This window comes from Papaver somniferum, chromosome 10, assembly GCF_003573695.1.
Source record: "Papaver somniferum cultivar HN1 chromosome 10, ASM357369v1, whole genome shotgun sequence".
In the NCBI taxonomy this organism is placed as follows: domain Eukaryota; kingdom Viridiplantae; phylum Streptophyta; class Magnoliopsida; order Ranunculales; family Papaveraceae; genus Papaver; species Papaver somniferum.
The window spans coordinates 143,975,226-143,990,428 of NC_039367.1; the positions used below are offsets into that span (position 1 = coordinate 143,975,226).

General features: G+C 35.3%; 1 long non-coding RNA gene across 1 annotated transcript; it reads right to left on the bottom strand.

Annotated features, from left to right (window-relative positions):
• Nucleotides 1-7,566: 7,566 nt before the first annotated feature.
• LOC113315134 lies at nucleotides 7,567-9,093 on the bottom strand. The gene is made up of 2 exons (XR_003342767.1): nucleotides 8,798-9,093; nucleotides 7,567-8,692 (listed from the first exon to the last, which is right to left on the bottom strand). It is a non-coding gene; the product is annotated as an uncharacterized LOC113315134 (long non-coding RNA).
• Between the last annotated feature and the right edge of the window lie 6,110 nt (nucleotides 9,094-15,203).

The following is a 15,203-nucleotide window of genomic DNA, read 5'->3' on the forward strand; positions in this document are numbered from 1 at the left end:
CCAAAGATATTAAACATTGGAATGAAGATGGACAAATAAGAAGAAGAAAGAACAATCGATCTCCTGCGGGAATATAAATACGTTTTCGCATGGAGCATGGATGAAATGCCAGGCATATATCCTAATATCGCATGTCACAAGTTAGATATCAATAAGAATGCAAGACCATTCAAACAATGGATAAGAAAGATAACAACAACGTATCATCCTCAAATAGAGGCAGAGTTGCAGAAAATGTTGGATGCGGGAATAATAAGACCAGCAAAGTACCCAGAATGGATAGCAAATATGGTGGTAGTGCCAAATAAAAATAAAGGAATACGGATCTGCATTGACTTCAGTGACCTGAATAAGGCATGCCCAAAAGACAGTTTTCCACTCCCGGATGTACCATAAATGGTAGAGGCAGCATCAGGAAACGAAAGGTTATCACTAATGGATGGATCTTCAGGGTACAATCAGATACCATTGGCGGAAGAAGATCAAGAACACACTGCTTTCTTCGCGCCAAGAGGGTTATATTGTTATACTCAAATTCCCTTTGGTTTAAAAAATGCAGGTGCGACATATCAAAGAATGGTAGAAAAGTTGTTCGAGAAATGGGTGCATATGACATTAGAAGTTTATGTAGATGACATTAGAAGTTTAGTTTACTAAGGAAAGTAAAAAGAATCACGGGTTGGACCATTCATCATTAAGAAATCTATTGGTAATGGACTGTATGAATTGGTGGAAAATAATGAAGAAACACAAGTTGGAGAAATTTGGAATCAAGTACATTTGAAGAAGTATGGTCCATGCGACAATAATAGCACGGCAGAAGAAATAGCACATGTGCGAACAAATATATTCGAAAGTATATGCGAACTTAATGAAGCACAAAAGGCGAAAGAAGCAAGCAAGTCATCCAAGACGTAGAATCTTTTAAGGAAGAAATTACAATGTAAGTGAATAAATGAAGAAAAAATACATCAGAGTTGTACTAATCAAGCATATGAATGAAAATGAAAAATTCTTCGTCTCTACATATGTTACATACGAGAAAAAGGAAAAAATAATACCTTAATAAAAGGAATCAGAAGTAAAACCTCTAACAATAGAGGAAAGGCATCCAATTGTGGCGTGCACCCTAGTTCGCATAATAACAAGAGGCAAGAATAAGACCTAACGCGCGTCACAATTGGGGAAAACCCTGAGAAATTAGCATGGCTCGGGTGAAAGCTACACCGACCCTGGAGCCTGAGTCATGGAGATTTTGGGTGAAATAAAATCCCATCCAGTAGAGTGCCTTAGTCGAAATACTAAGGTAAGAATCTCTCTACTAACGAGTGTAGAAACTCGATCAGGGCACCAAGGTACACAGTTGGGTCAAGAGTGCCTGGGGCATCTGGAGCGTACCTGGCCGCTCTTGACAAGTCATGACTATGATGCACTCGGTCCTCAAGAAACCCCACTTAGGTCGCGGTCTCGTAACCATAAGCCATATTAGCAGAGGGATAAGACGCCGTGAAAACAACTGATTGTTGCATCACTAAAGGGTAAGAGCCTATAACACCCCAAATATTAAACCTGCTTAGCTAAAAGGATTACAACCTAATTGAAGCATCAAAACTAGATTAAAGGTCTTAAGTATCATCATTCCATAAACTAGCCTCAAAATAAACCCATATACTCTGATATTATTTAAATGAAAATCTCTCGAGTGATATGAATATAATAATGTGTTGTTTTACAGATTAACAAAGAATACATATAAAAGATAACACAACATCTTTAGAATCGTTAAAGCTTTTTAGCAAAGAACACGATATATCCTCGCGCGCACCATTTCTTCTGAAAACTGAAAATGAAGTGGGAATAAGTGAGCACGTCATCCCAAAGGGGTGCCCAATGAAAACATATAACTTTCAGGTAATCACTAACATGCTTCACGGTTCTAAAGGCTAATGAAATTGAAATGGAACAATATAAGAAAACAAATAACACCTTTGACACACAACACGAAGCATAAGATTGCTTCAACTCTTTTCCGCAGATATTGCGTCCATCGTGGCAAAATCCATGAAAGATCCACCACCGGATGGATCTACGAGAATTGAATTAAACAACCTAAACATATGTTAGCCTAACCTCGTCTCACTCAATGGAGAAGAATATGCTAGGAATAACTCCAGTCTCAAATGATAGCATGAATCCAGGTATCGTAATATATTATCGTGGAATGCGTACACCTCATAAATCCCAATGCCACCATCTAAGTCTAGAATATAATAAGGTTTTGATTACTATGATCTGACCCCGCACAGCAGGTTCACAAAAGGCCCAATCATTATTCGTAGGCCGAAGTCTCCAAATAATGACCATATCCAGTTATGAACCTAGAATTTCTTCCTAAGTCAAGGTCATAGTAACCCAGTCATACTACTAAGACTGAACAAACAAGTATGATATGCATATGAGTGAATTCCCCAAATAAAATAATATATATACTATCAAAACAGATGAGTTACCGCCCTTCTAAGGTAATATTGCATACAGATGAGTTATCGTCCTTCTATCTTAATAAGCAAGAAATAAGTAATTTTGCAAACGTATGAGTTACCTCCCTTCTAAATAATATTGTAAACGGATGAATTACCGCCCTTCTAAAACTTAGCAAGAAGCCATGGGGAATCACAGACACTCCTCGCAGGGAACCACATAATGCATATCACACAACATACTCATTCAATTACAAACATCATGTTCACTGAAATAAAGAACTCATCATGCTCGCAGATAAGGTAGACTCACACTAGTGGAAAATTGATTTTTTACTACTTTCGAAGATTTAAGAAAACAACTGTGATAGTAAGAACTAAACATTGGTGCAGTGGCACACAGTCGTTTAAGTGGAATAAATAATTAAAAAATAAAACTTGTCTTTAAAACAATGGTTTTTATGGGGTATTCTTGTAAAAGTACAGAGTTTAAAGAACTAATGTGAGAGCAAATGGTTTTTATAGCCCTAGATTTATCCTGACCCCTCTCTTGCTGAAACTTTATCTCTCTATCTCTTTGTAATCTAACCTGTACGCCTCTCTCTTCCATCTTCTCCATCTCTTCCACTTAAGATGAAAATGAAACTACCAAACCCTAACCTGAAGCTACCAATCCATCACCCCGAGTACACCACCACTACCATCTTCTTCTTCTACATCTCCTTTCAGTCACCATCAGCACACGACCACCGGCAACTTAATAATACCCAAAAACCCTAAACCCAAATCTCATCTTTAGAGTTTTAGATTCTCGACAATACCAAAAGAAGGAAAAAAACTTCCACATTTCTTTCCCAACCCTAGATTTCAAATGGCCAGGAGTTTCATTTTTCTCTTCCTCTCTCTGAAAAATTTTAGGGCGTGCTTTTGCTTCATGGTGGAGATTGCAATAACTAATACAAATACTTCATCTCGATTTCCGGTTAGTCTCTATCTATCCCTCTATTGTACTGTGTTCTATGAGTTTAGTTTTGATTTTATTCTAATTAGATTTTGTTTGGTTGAATTACAGAGGTGAAAGAAGAGATCTTTAAAGTTTCAGTTGAATCTGATGATGTTTCAATTGGAAAAAAGAAAGATGTTAATAATAGTAATCCAACACGACTGGAAAAAGAAACTCTAGTTGGATCTAATGATATTGGTTTGAATTATGATTTTGAAGAAATTGGACCAGTAATTAAAAGAAATGTATTCCTAAGGTTCCAGGAAATTTTGAAGTTGTTGATCTGGGTTTGATTGGTAACTTTTTTCCACAAATTTTTTGTTCCATTTTTATACCTAGTTCTTCATTATTTAGTAATTTGGTATGACAATTTCTGGATTTTTTTCTTTCAAGTATGACAATTTGGTATTTTAAGATTTGGGTTAGATTTGATTTTTATTTATTTATTCTAAATGTCCGATTTTTATGATTCACTAAGTAATTTGCAGAAAACGAATTCATTTTTATTAGCATCTAAGGTCCCCATGGATGCATATGTATGTGTGTTGTCTACTTAGATTGGAGTGGCCGACTTTCTATACACACATTAGCAAATGATGTTTCTTGTAAACTATTTGTTGAAATGCCTGATAGAAAATAATGTACAATTTTGCTTTGGTTCTCAAAGAAGCCATGTGTTTATATAAAAACTAATGTCTGGCCTTCAGTTGTGTATCATAGGTGTTGAACCAAGAGTCTATGGTAATGGAGTTTACACAGGGTTGAGGAGTTCAGGTGAGGGTTACATTACATTTTTATTGAATTTTTTTATGATGGTTGCAAATTATTATTGATAAAAAATAAAGTGAAATGGGATTTTTCTGTGTATAAATTTGGTTGTTGTTCTATCCATTTTCTTTTTAGAAGTAGTGGGAAATTTTGAATTAAGTATTGGAATTTCAGACATGGGACATGCACAAGGAATTCATTCCAATGTGTGTCTTTTCTCATATGAAAGAAGGTAAGGATTTAAATGTTGTTTGGTGTATCGTTGATATTTATTTTCTTTTTTTTAATCAATGACGTGAATAAAAGCTTTTACGCGGATGATTATATGGTTTTCAAAGTTGTAGGCATTTCTTTGATCCTATTAACTTTATTATCTAGAGATAGAATTCACCCGCGTTCATAATGTATTTACTAATTGATGTTTTCACATGCGGTCTTAGCACATGACTTTGTCCATTTCAAGATCTTATAATATAAATCTTGCTGGGAGAACGAGCTCAACTAGGAACAATATCTGTTAAGAGTGTCTATGCATTCATATACTGCTTAAATAAATGGTTTGTTATATAAAGCAATTGGTTTTTGTCCCCAGTCCATTCAAATAAGTTTACCAAAAATTTCAGTATGACATGAACACTAGAAAGAACTGTTTGTTACCCCTTAGAGTTTAATTCACACCTTCTTAATAGTTGATGTAACTTAGGAGTATTCCAAAGCCTTCACGGGCATTTAACCTTGTCTCCATGTTTTTGAATGCATTGCAGAAGACATAATGTGGGATAGAAACCTAGTGATCTTTGTCTGGTGTGTCACCATATATATGCGCATCTCAGGAATCAGTTTCATACTTTTCTCTCTACATGCCTGTAATTGATTGTGCTGTTTGGAGGATTTCATTTATGTGATTCTGTCGATGGTAGTTTGATTACTTGAACCAAGTGATTTAATATGGATGATTATGGTCTTGATATATACTCATGCTAGCTAGAAAGTTTATTTATATCCCTGTGTTCTATAATATAGGTAAGATTGTAAGCACTATCGACGAAATCTATCTGATTTCTCTTTCGTTTCATGTAGATTTTTATTTGTTTTGATGAAGTGTGTTTATCATGTTTTTGCAAATGCATGTCGGGATTTAAGCAGAGTTAAATGTAGCCTTTTAGCATTCAACTTTAGTAATTTATGCCACCGAAACTTTATATAACTTTTATGCAAACATTGCTTTAATCATCACGCTTATGTTTATACCTTTTTCTTATTTGATGGAAATTTATCACCATAAATGACCGTCTTGTATAAGCTTTTGGAGCATCACCGTAAATATCTACAAATCCATTGTTGTATGCTTCCTGATATGCTTGTTTTTTAGCTTGGCCTTCTCTTTTCAGGGACTAATGCAGCTTCTTATTATGTTGGTTAGGTACTTGTGTTTCGCATTGTAGGAGTTCTTGGATACACTCACTGGATCCCCTTCATGGAAGACATTGTGACTTACAAATTCACTTACTTGAATTCCCTGGATATGGTGCGTAACCTACAAATCCCATAGTTGTTTTTCCCTTAGGAAAAACATTGTCAGTGTATATTTAGTTAAGGCTAAGGATCTGTAAGTGATTCATTACTTGAATTTATGACAACAGGTGTATCTGAATGATCAGTTTTTGATCTTGATCCCGAACACCAAATTAAAGTCAGTATACTATCATCCAGAGTATTCCCTTCCTTGTTCATGCATAATATGTAAGTTAATTTTCCCTTCCATTATTTTCTCGGGTGACAGTTTCTGAACCAATGATCAGTTTTTGATTAAGTGTAAAATTATGCACCGTTTATAATGTTCGACAGTTACAATATAATCGACTAGTATAGATCTTAACCTCTCTAGATGAGATACAGTCATCCTTGATGCTCTTTGTTGTTGTTATTGCTGTTGTAGATAACACTCGGGCAGCCTACCGCGATGTATCTTTTATTTTTTCCAGTGTCATTGACTAGTAGTATTGTGGCCATGTATTTGCAGATGTGCTTTAACTGAAGTATCCTTTGTGTTGGAGCCCTTTTTTCAGGTTCAAGTGGAAGCCTACTTCTTCACAAAGGAGGATGAAACTGTTGTTGGTATTGCTCTGGCGGACATGCTATTCAAAGAATTCAATCTATACTAGTGTTGTTTACCGATTTGTTTTTGTTATGTTTATAAAATTGAAGTTAGTGAGTGTTTTTTCAAAGTTTTGATATGTTGAACTGGGGTAATACTTAAATGTTGCAGTTGTAAATGGAATCCACCTTTTAATATAAACGTTAACTTTGTTCCCATATAATAATTTTAGTTTTAATTTTGATCTCAGTTTTAATGTTACTTTAAAATTCAGTTGAATCAATCCATTTTTTTGGTAAAATTATCAATATAAACCACTGTGTACATCAGAGTCTTATCAATCATATTAACACATTGATGGAGAAAGTAGTTTTTCTAAAGATTTCAACCTTTGTGAGAAACATTCGTTTTGGAAAAAACCACTTCTAAATTACAACTGATAGGCACAGTCGTTTTTAACAATATCACCTCTTGTCCTGACAGTGGTTTAACTTCCATTTTCCACTAGTGTCAATGATTACAAGAAGGTTACAGAGTTCCCACCTGATTTGATGACAAGCCACTCCTACCTTGAATTCCTCAATCCGCTGGTTCATCCTTTGAATCGATCGTTGTTAATACAGACTAACTGTTAATCACACAATTACTCAAAAAATTTAGCCAAAAGGCTCATACAAGGTTCATAAAATGGTTCCATACAATTCTTTAGTTATGGGCTAAGTGAACTATCTAATGGTTTTAAATCCATCTATGGTTCTACACATTTTCATTATCTATCTTTAACATACAAAGGTTTACTAATCCAATTAGATTGGTTCTATAGTCCATTAGATATGTCTTATGAATATCTACCAATTTGTAGATGGAACCAAAGGCTAGTTCGGACCATAAAGGGTCCAAAGTATCAAACTAGGAAAGTTAGGCCTAAGCCCAAGTTCACTAAACCGACCCAATAATCTAAGGCCTGGTCCAACTGGGTCAACTGAGGTCAACCTCAATCAAAGGTCAAATCCAGAGTCAAAGGTCAAGTAAGACAACTGATCCAAGGTCAGGTCAACGAGTTAGGTCATCGAGTCAAGTCTGGTCAAGACTGGTTAATGAGTCAACTCAGGGTTAGACTGATTAATCTCAGTCAGATATCCTAAGTCAGCTAAAGACAGAGTCAGACAGACAATCTGACTGGGATGATTAATGGTCTAAAAACAAGATACAAAAGCTCAAACAATCAAAACCATAAACATAAATTTCATAAGATTAAATCTAGTAGAAACAACTTCTTAGTTCTATCTTACACTAACTCTAACTGCAAGCTTGCTTACATAATCACTCCAATCTCTCAACACCCACACTACTACCAACTCATATGACCACCTGACATTTTCACCTGTAATTCATTCATAGTCCAGGATCATCACTTGCAGTTCCATTCCCAAGCAATCACCACCACTAAGTTCATCTCCAACATCCAACTAACACACATCACATTATCTGAGATACAAACTCAGAAATTCTTACAACACCACCATATCAGTTGAAACATAGCCTAACTCATTCAAATCTTCTACACATCAGTCACAGCAAACTCAGACTCCAATCATTATCAATATCAGTTTTACACCACTAGTAGAGCTCCACCTCCCTCAGAACTACAACCTTCTATAAATCTCAACAGCATCATTTACAATTTCACTATCCAACTCCTCTTCATTACTTGTAATACAGCCTACAGGTACAACTTCTCAATTTCACAACAACAAGACAAACTTCATTCTAACTTCATTCTCTTCATAACAACATCAGTTGAGTTCCTGACAATTCAATAGCTTCAACTGCAACTCTATAAAACTACCAATCCTACGCATTCATCTAACTATCACATCACCAGATTATACTTACACCAGTGTTGTTACTACAATCCTACAATCAAATTCAGATTCATCTCCACAGTTCTTCACTGCAATTTCATACCACCACCAGACCACCATACCCCGGCTTAACTATTTCAGCACCACAATCTCAAACTCCACAACCACCAACAGTTATACTCCAAAAGAACTTCTTCCCTGCGTTCAGTTCATCTTAACCATAAATCAGTGCAATCAATTCCTTCAACACCAGCAACCAATTTAGTATCAACACTAATTCCAAAAATCCTATGCTTTACTAAACCACCACCATCACCAACAATTCCATGACCCCTGTGATTCAATATTACCCTAACCTATAATCACCCTCATATCTCTTCTACTCAAAACACCAACTTCATCTTCAATTCTATATCAACAGCTCAATCCTCTAAACCCTAATTTCAAATTCAATTAACTGAGAAAATGAAATCAAACCCTACAGAATCATTTATACTTCAATCAAACACAAACCCATATACTAATTCAATCAAATAACAACAATCCCAAGAAGGAGATCAAAATAATTGAAATCCTAAATTACCTGGTTCTGATTCTTCATAAGAACAGCTTCAGAACTTCAATTAAACACCAACCCATTCGATCTTCATCCAAAATAAACTCAAAACTCCTCTTAATCTCTCTTCCAACTCAAGAACAGAACCTTAATTTGAGTCAACAACATCACTCCTTCTTCTCCCGATCTCAAAAACATCAGCAACACCACCAGTAATCAATTACTAAGGTTTACCCTAAGTTTCTCTTCTATTCGACCTCAGAATCATCTCACAAAATCGCCAGAGGCGATGGACAAAAGCAGAAGGAGAAATAAAAGAAAAATGAATCAGAAACGATAAGAGAATGAGCTTATCTGCTCGATGGGTGAAGGGATAAGACCAAGAGTAATTATTACGGCGCTTAGAAAAAATATAAGGGCAGCCAGGCGGTTTGACAGCACAATCACTGTTTTTCCCTTCGATTGTTCTGATGAAATGTTCTTCGTCTGATATCCGAATAACACGCTCGAGTAGTCCATCTCGCATAACTTTTCGAGATCTATCTAGCGATACTAATTTCATATCTATATCGTTGTTAGATTAATTTCTAATAATTAACGTTCTCTAATTAATCAAGTAATTAGCGGCTTAATCGTCTCTTGATCATCGCAGACTAGTCAAACAACGTTGACGAGCTTGAGGGTCCTTACATTTTCCCCACCTTTTACATTTTCGTCCTCGAAAATCGAACCATATCCTTCTAATTTTCAACACTCCCCACCTTATGGAGAATACTACTTCTCAACCAAATGCAAGTACTGCTCATACTTACAAACACGCGAAAATAAACAACTCATTTTAAATGAGTTCGAAACAATAAGAAATCAAACACAAGCCTATATGGTTTTCTACAACTAGAATCTATAATTTATAGCTCTAAGTTCAAAAGACTAATTTCTATTTCATAATATGATTGTCTCTAAACTCACTATGGTGAATTTGATTCTAACAAATTAGTATGTCTAAGTTCTTCGCGCTAAAATTATAGTCTAGTATTTAATAATATATTAATTTGGTGTAGTCGATCCATATAACTAATTCAAATTTGATTTCAAGTAAATCTAATATCAGATATTTTAACTTTACTGTTATATTATATATAAATTTTCCAAATATTATTTTCTACCATAAATTTGCTATGAACAAAATTATTGAAATACTATTTGAAAAAGCGGGGGTTTAACAACACCACCCAATATTTCGCTTAGTAATCTGTATGGACAAACTCCAATATACTTTTTATGAGAATCAACTAGACAGTTAAACTCAATCAATAAAAAGATATATCTAAGAGTTTATATCTCAATCTCTCGATTTTATCTTTACGCAAGCAAATGGAAATCTGCGAGTCTTTATCAAAGAGAGATAACTTGGACGGTACCAAAGACCAATGTCCAAGGATCAATGAATATAAATCAACAACCAAAGGTTGGATTTCCAATTGATGATCTTTAACGCACAACCTATATAATTTCAATTATATAAAAAATATAATATGGAAAAGAAATAACACAGACGCCAGAAGTTTTGTTAACGAGGAAAACGCAAATGCATAAAAACCCCGGAACCTAGTCCATATTGAATACACACTGTATTAAGCAGCTACAGACTATATCCTACTACAAGCTAACTTCGGACTGGACTATAGTTGAACCTCAATCAGTCTCCCACTAATTCAAGGTACAGTTGTACTCCTACACCTATGATCTCAGCAGGACACTGCGCACTTGATTCCCTTAGATGATCTCACCCACAACTAAGAATTGCTGCAACCCAAAATCGCAGACTTGATAATAAACAAATCTGACTCATACAGAAAAGTATATCAAAGGATAAATCTGTCTCCCATAGAAAAACTCTAGGTTTTGTTCCGTCTTAAGATATAAAATCAAGGTGAACAGGAACCAATTGATAATCAGGTCTTATATTCCCGAAGAACTGCCTATATTAATCAATCACCTCTCAACAATCCTTCTTGACTACACAAGCGGTTTGTCGAGGAATCACAAACAGTGAGACGAATATGTTTGTGACTTCTTTATCTTTCCTATCGGAGAACTCTCACGATCTCAAGTCAATCAATAGATTGTACTCGTACGATAGAAGATGCAAGATCAGATCACAGAACTACGATAAAAGTAGTATCGTTCTGGCTTCACAATCCCAATGAAGTTTTTAAGTCGTTAACCTGATTTTAGAGAAGAAAAACAAAGGTTAAAGGACACTAGTACAAAAAGTCGCATTGGCCACATTTGATCATCGTGTCCATAGGCTTTTGGTCATGGATTTTTTTCACTCCAGAACTGTGGCATCAGGTGTCGTGACAAATGGATACCTTTATGGATACATAAAATTTGTGTGACTATTAGACATGATTTTACCATGGCCAAAACCTATATAACCGTGTTTATATGATACTCATATTTTTTATGTAGTCAAGAATTTTACCAACACCGTGGCCATAAGATCCTTATAAACACGCAGTTTGATTTAAGTCACGTGAACTTTATTTTAGCCATGGACTTTGTCATCAATTAGACACGCAATATTCATTTTATCATGGCCAATTCATGAGTTACAATTACCCTAGCATCACATTAATTTTTCTTAACCATGGCCATCTCTGTAATTCGGACAGACGGAAAATAATAACATGGCCAATAGATGACCTGCAGTCACGTTCAATCTATATTACCATGGCAATCCACATTTTCGAACACATGAAAAATATTTTTACATGGCTAATTGATAAGTTATGGCTACTATGAATTTGCAGCACCATGGCTAAAAACTTTCCAAAGACACACCAAATGTTTTCAGTGTGGCTGTTATTCACGTTTTGGACACGGGGAATATGATAAACCATGGCGCTGAACTTTATAAAATCACACATAATGTTTTTAGTGTAGTTGTTGTTCACGTTTAAGACACATGAGATACGATAAACCATGGCGCTAAACTTTATAAAATCACACAAAATGAATTCAATATGGCAAATATTAGTTTTTAGCCACTCGGAATATTGAGAAACCATGGCGCTAAACTTTATAAAATTACAATATGGCAAATATTAATTTTTATCCACTCAGAATATTGATAAACCATGACGCTAAACTTTATAAAGTTACACACTAAACGTGGCAGATATTAGCTATCAGCCACTCGAAAATCAAATTTTTCATAGCTCGGTTTATTCTTTGGCCATGGATTTATATTCAACCACATGAATGCAATATTGGCCACCTATACCGAGTCTTTAGGGACCTATTGGCCTCCTCTTTCTATCACATTTAGCAAAACTCATCTTAATAACCATTCACAAAATTTAATCACACCACAATTAAAATTGAACCAAAAATAAATTTTATTAATCATATGATAAACATCTCAATATCTGACCAGTTGGGCAATAACCTTAAGATAACAAAATTTGAAAGGGAAATTTAAATCTTAAACATCCGAACTCTTCAGTCCACAACTATTTCTCTTAGTAATTAGGCTGCAGTCTTGACACTCTTGCTAGATCTCTGAGACTTCAGTTCCCCACTCTTCGTCGAAGGTTTCTTCTTCTTCTTTGTCTTCTTAGTCTTTGGGTCGGCATCATGTTCATCAGGGTCTGAAAATGGCTGGTTCTGCAGTAAGCAAGTGGATGTATAAGGCAACAAACTATGCTACTAATCAAGGTGCATAAGGTAATAGCTTAAATGTTCTCTGTTAACTGCCTCAACAAACATAAGAAAAATGTGCAACGGGGACAAAATATAGTTATCTCATATTTTCTTGTGTTAACGGATACATTACTGAACATAACATTCAGTTGAGTCAAGCATATTCAGAGATGATGTCAAAGCTACACAAGCAAGCATGTGCATGGTTCCACATTTGTTATAACAGATGGACTAAATAAGGAAATAGGAACTTACAGTAGAGCAAGAGATAACAAACTCTTTGGGCCAAGCTACAAAAGATTTTTCAGCATCCCTTATTATTTTGAGATGACTAGATTGGATTGGCAGAGAATGATTCGGAAATATCGCTTTATCAACCGACACTTTAACACAATCATCCTTGAGTGGATCTCCGTGTACTAACTGATTTGGTGTTGATGGAAGAATATTACCCAATGCAATGATGTTTCTCAGTGTCGCACTAGCCAGTTTGCATTTACCAATCTGCAAACATATATGATATATTGACATCAAAAGATTCAACTCTCAAAATGCTAAGGATTTAAACACCTGCAAAAAGGACATACCGTTGACAACTCAGTTTGGTCTTTAGATTAAGATTCCTCCTGAAAGTTAAGGGACTGATGCTCAGAGACAAGAGACGTTTTTTTGAACTTGCCAGTCTGCAGACAGATATGCTATATTAACATCAAGATATTTAACTCTCAAAACACTATATATTTATTAACTACCGCCAAAAAAAACACACTATTTGGAGTTCAGATTTGTCTTTCGATGCCGCCGACTGAGATACACGTTGAGATTTAGGGGACTGTCTATTTGAATTTGATTCATGTCTTTCAATCGGAGAATTGCTTCTAGCAGGGGCCTCAGGCATAAGAGACTTCTCTATAATAGGAGATTTCTGTAGAGTGCAGTTGACAGCGTAAAGAAATATTAGATACTTCAATTTTTTTAGGAAATACATACATAATAAAAATTACTTAGATGAATTTAAACATACCTAGTCAAAAATACTGATATAAACCAGCAACATAGAAATCAGCACAAATCAAAACAAACCAGACCTATAAGCAATATGGAATATGCTTACCCGCGCCTTTTTGCTGTTGGGTTTTTTCTTTTTCAATACTCCTTGAGAATTGAACTGAAACATTAAGTTGTTCATCATTTTTACTTGTGCATTCATTGCTTCCTTCAGTTCCTTCATTTCTTTATCCTTCCTATCTCTTTCCATTTGGTTCACACGTCTTTCATCATCTAGCTGTTTCTTCAGTTAAATGTGCTCCTTGGATGCTCTTTTCCGTTGCAGCTTCCAGTATGTTATTGGAGTTACTCCCTTTCCTGTACATCTTACACACGCCCACCATGTTCTTCCAAACACAAGTGTGACAGAACCTGTGCCTGGCTTTTTCGTCAAAGTTCCATCTTCCAGATGCTTATCAAACTCCTCCTGCACAAAAAAATTAGGGGATTAAAAGTGTTAATCAATTAAAACAAACTTAATTTGCACATTCACTAAAGCACATAACAAATAGCTAAGTAGTTTCAGTCGCATTACAAGCTGTGCTGCCTTTTCCCTAACACCATCGTCATCATATTCTCTATTTTTGTTTTGATGTGCCTTCCTCCACAGTAAATACCGTGAAGGATTTTCATCTTCATGAATCTCTTTTTCTTTAATCTAGTAATTATTAAATACATAAGCCAAATATTAGATAAACTCTTCATATCATTATTAGATGTAGCCTCTAATTAAGCATACAAGCTAACAGAACATTTTCGTATGATAACAAACTGGACTTACTAATTTTTCCAGCAGCCCCGCATCTCCTGCTCTTCCCAACCTATGGTCATATTTGTGGTGCTCACGCGCCTCAACTCCCCTAGTGGACAATTTATGAACACATAGATCAAAAGAATTTCATTCATAAAAAATTTAGACTAATTAATGAAATTAATGTTGATAATGATACTAAAACGTGTAATATACAACCTTGCATTCAGCAGACAACCTCCAGTCTACGAAGTTGTCCCATTGTTCTTGGGTCAGCAACAAACGATATTGTTCAGGAACAATCGTAAGTTTAGCAGGTTTACCCAAATTGGGCACTATAAACTTTACATACAGTTTTCTTTTAAAATTGCGCAAATGTTCACCGAAGTATTTCATAATTCGATTTCTCCTAGTCTTCTCAATTTCATAAAATCGCTGCCAAAATATGAATTGAATGTTAATGGCGGTAACTCAGCAAAAATTAGTATACATAGAAAATAGTATACACATACCACTAGTTCGTCCCATAACTTATCCCTCAACTCTGTCTTTACTTTCTTCTAATTCAAGTGCCTGAGACCTACGTCCCGACGTACTATTACACCCATGTAACTAGCAATTTCGGATTTGTACTTCCCCTTAAAATGACCCAATTTATCAAATTCTATCACACGTTTCTGGCCATTCCAATTTTTCTTTAGCTTCTTGAGCCTAGTTAAACCTCGAACAGTCTTCTCTTTAGACTCTGCTTTACTCTTTGGGTCCCCTGTGTCTTTTTATAGATTAAAAACCCACAATATGAGTAAACCTGGTGTAAGAGCAAACTCATTCATTCTATTTAAGTCCAAAATAAAAATCATGCTAGTATAACAGGTCTACATTACCAAGATGTTCGGAACTTTCAGAAGATTCATCATCAGAACTGGA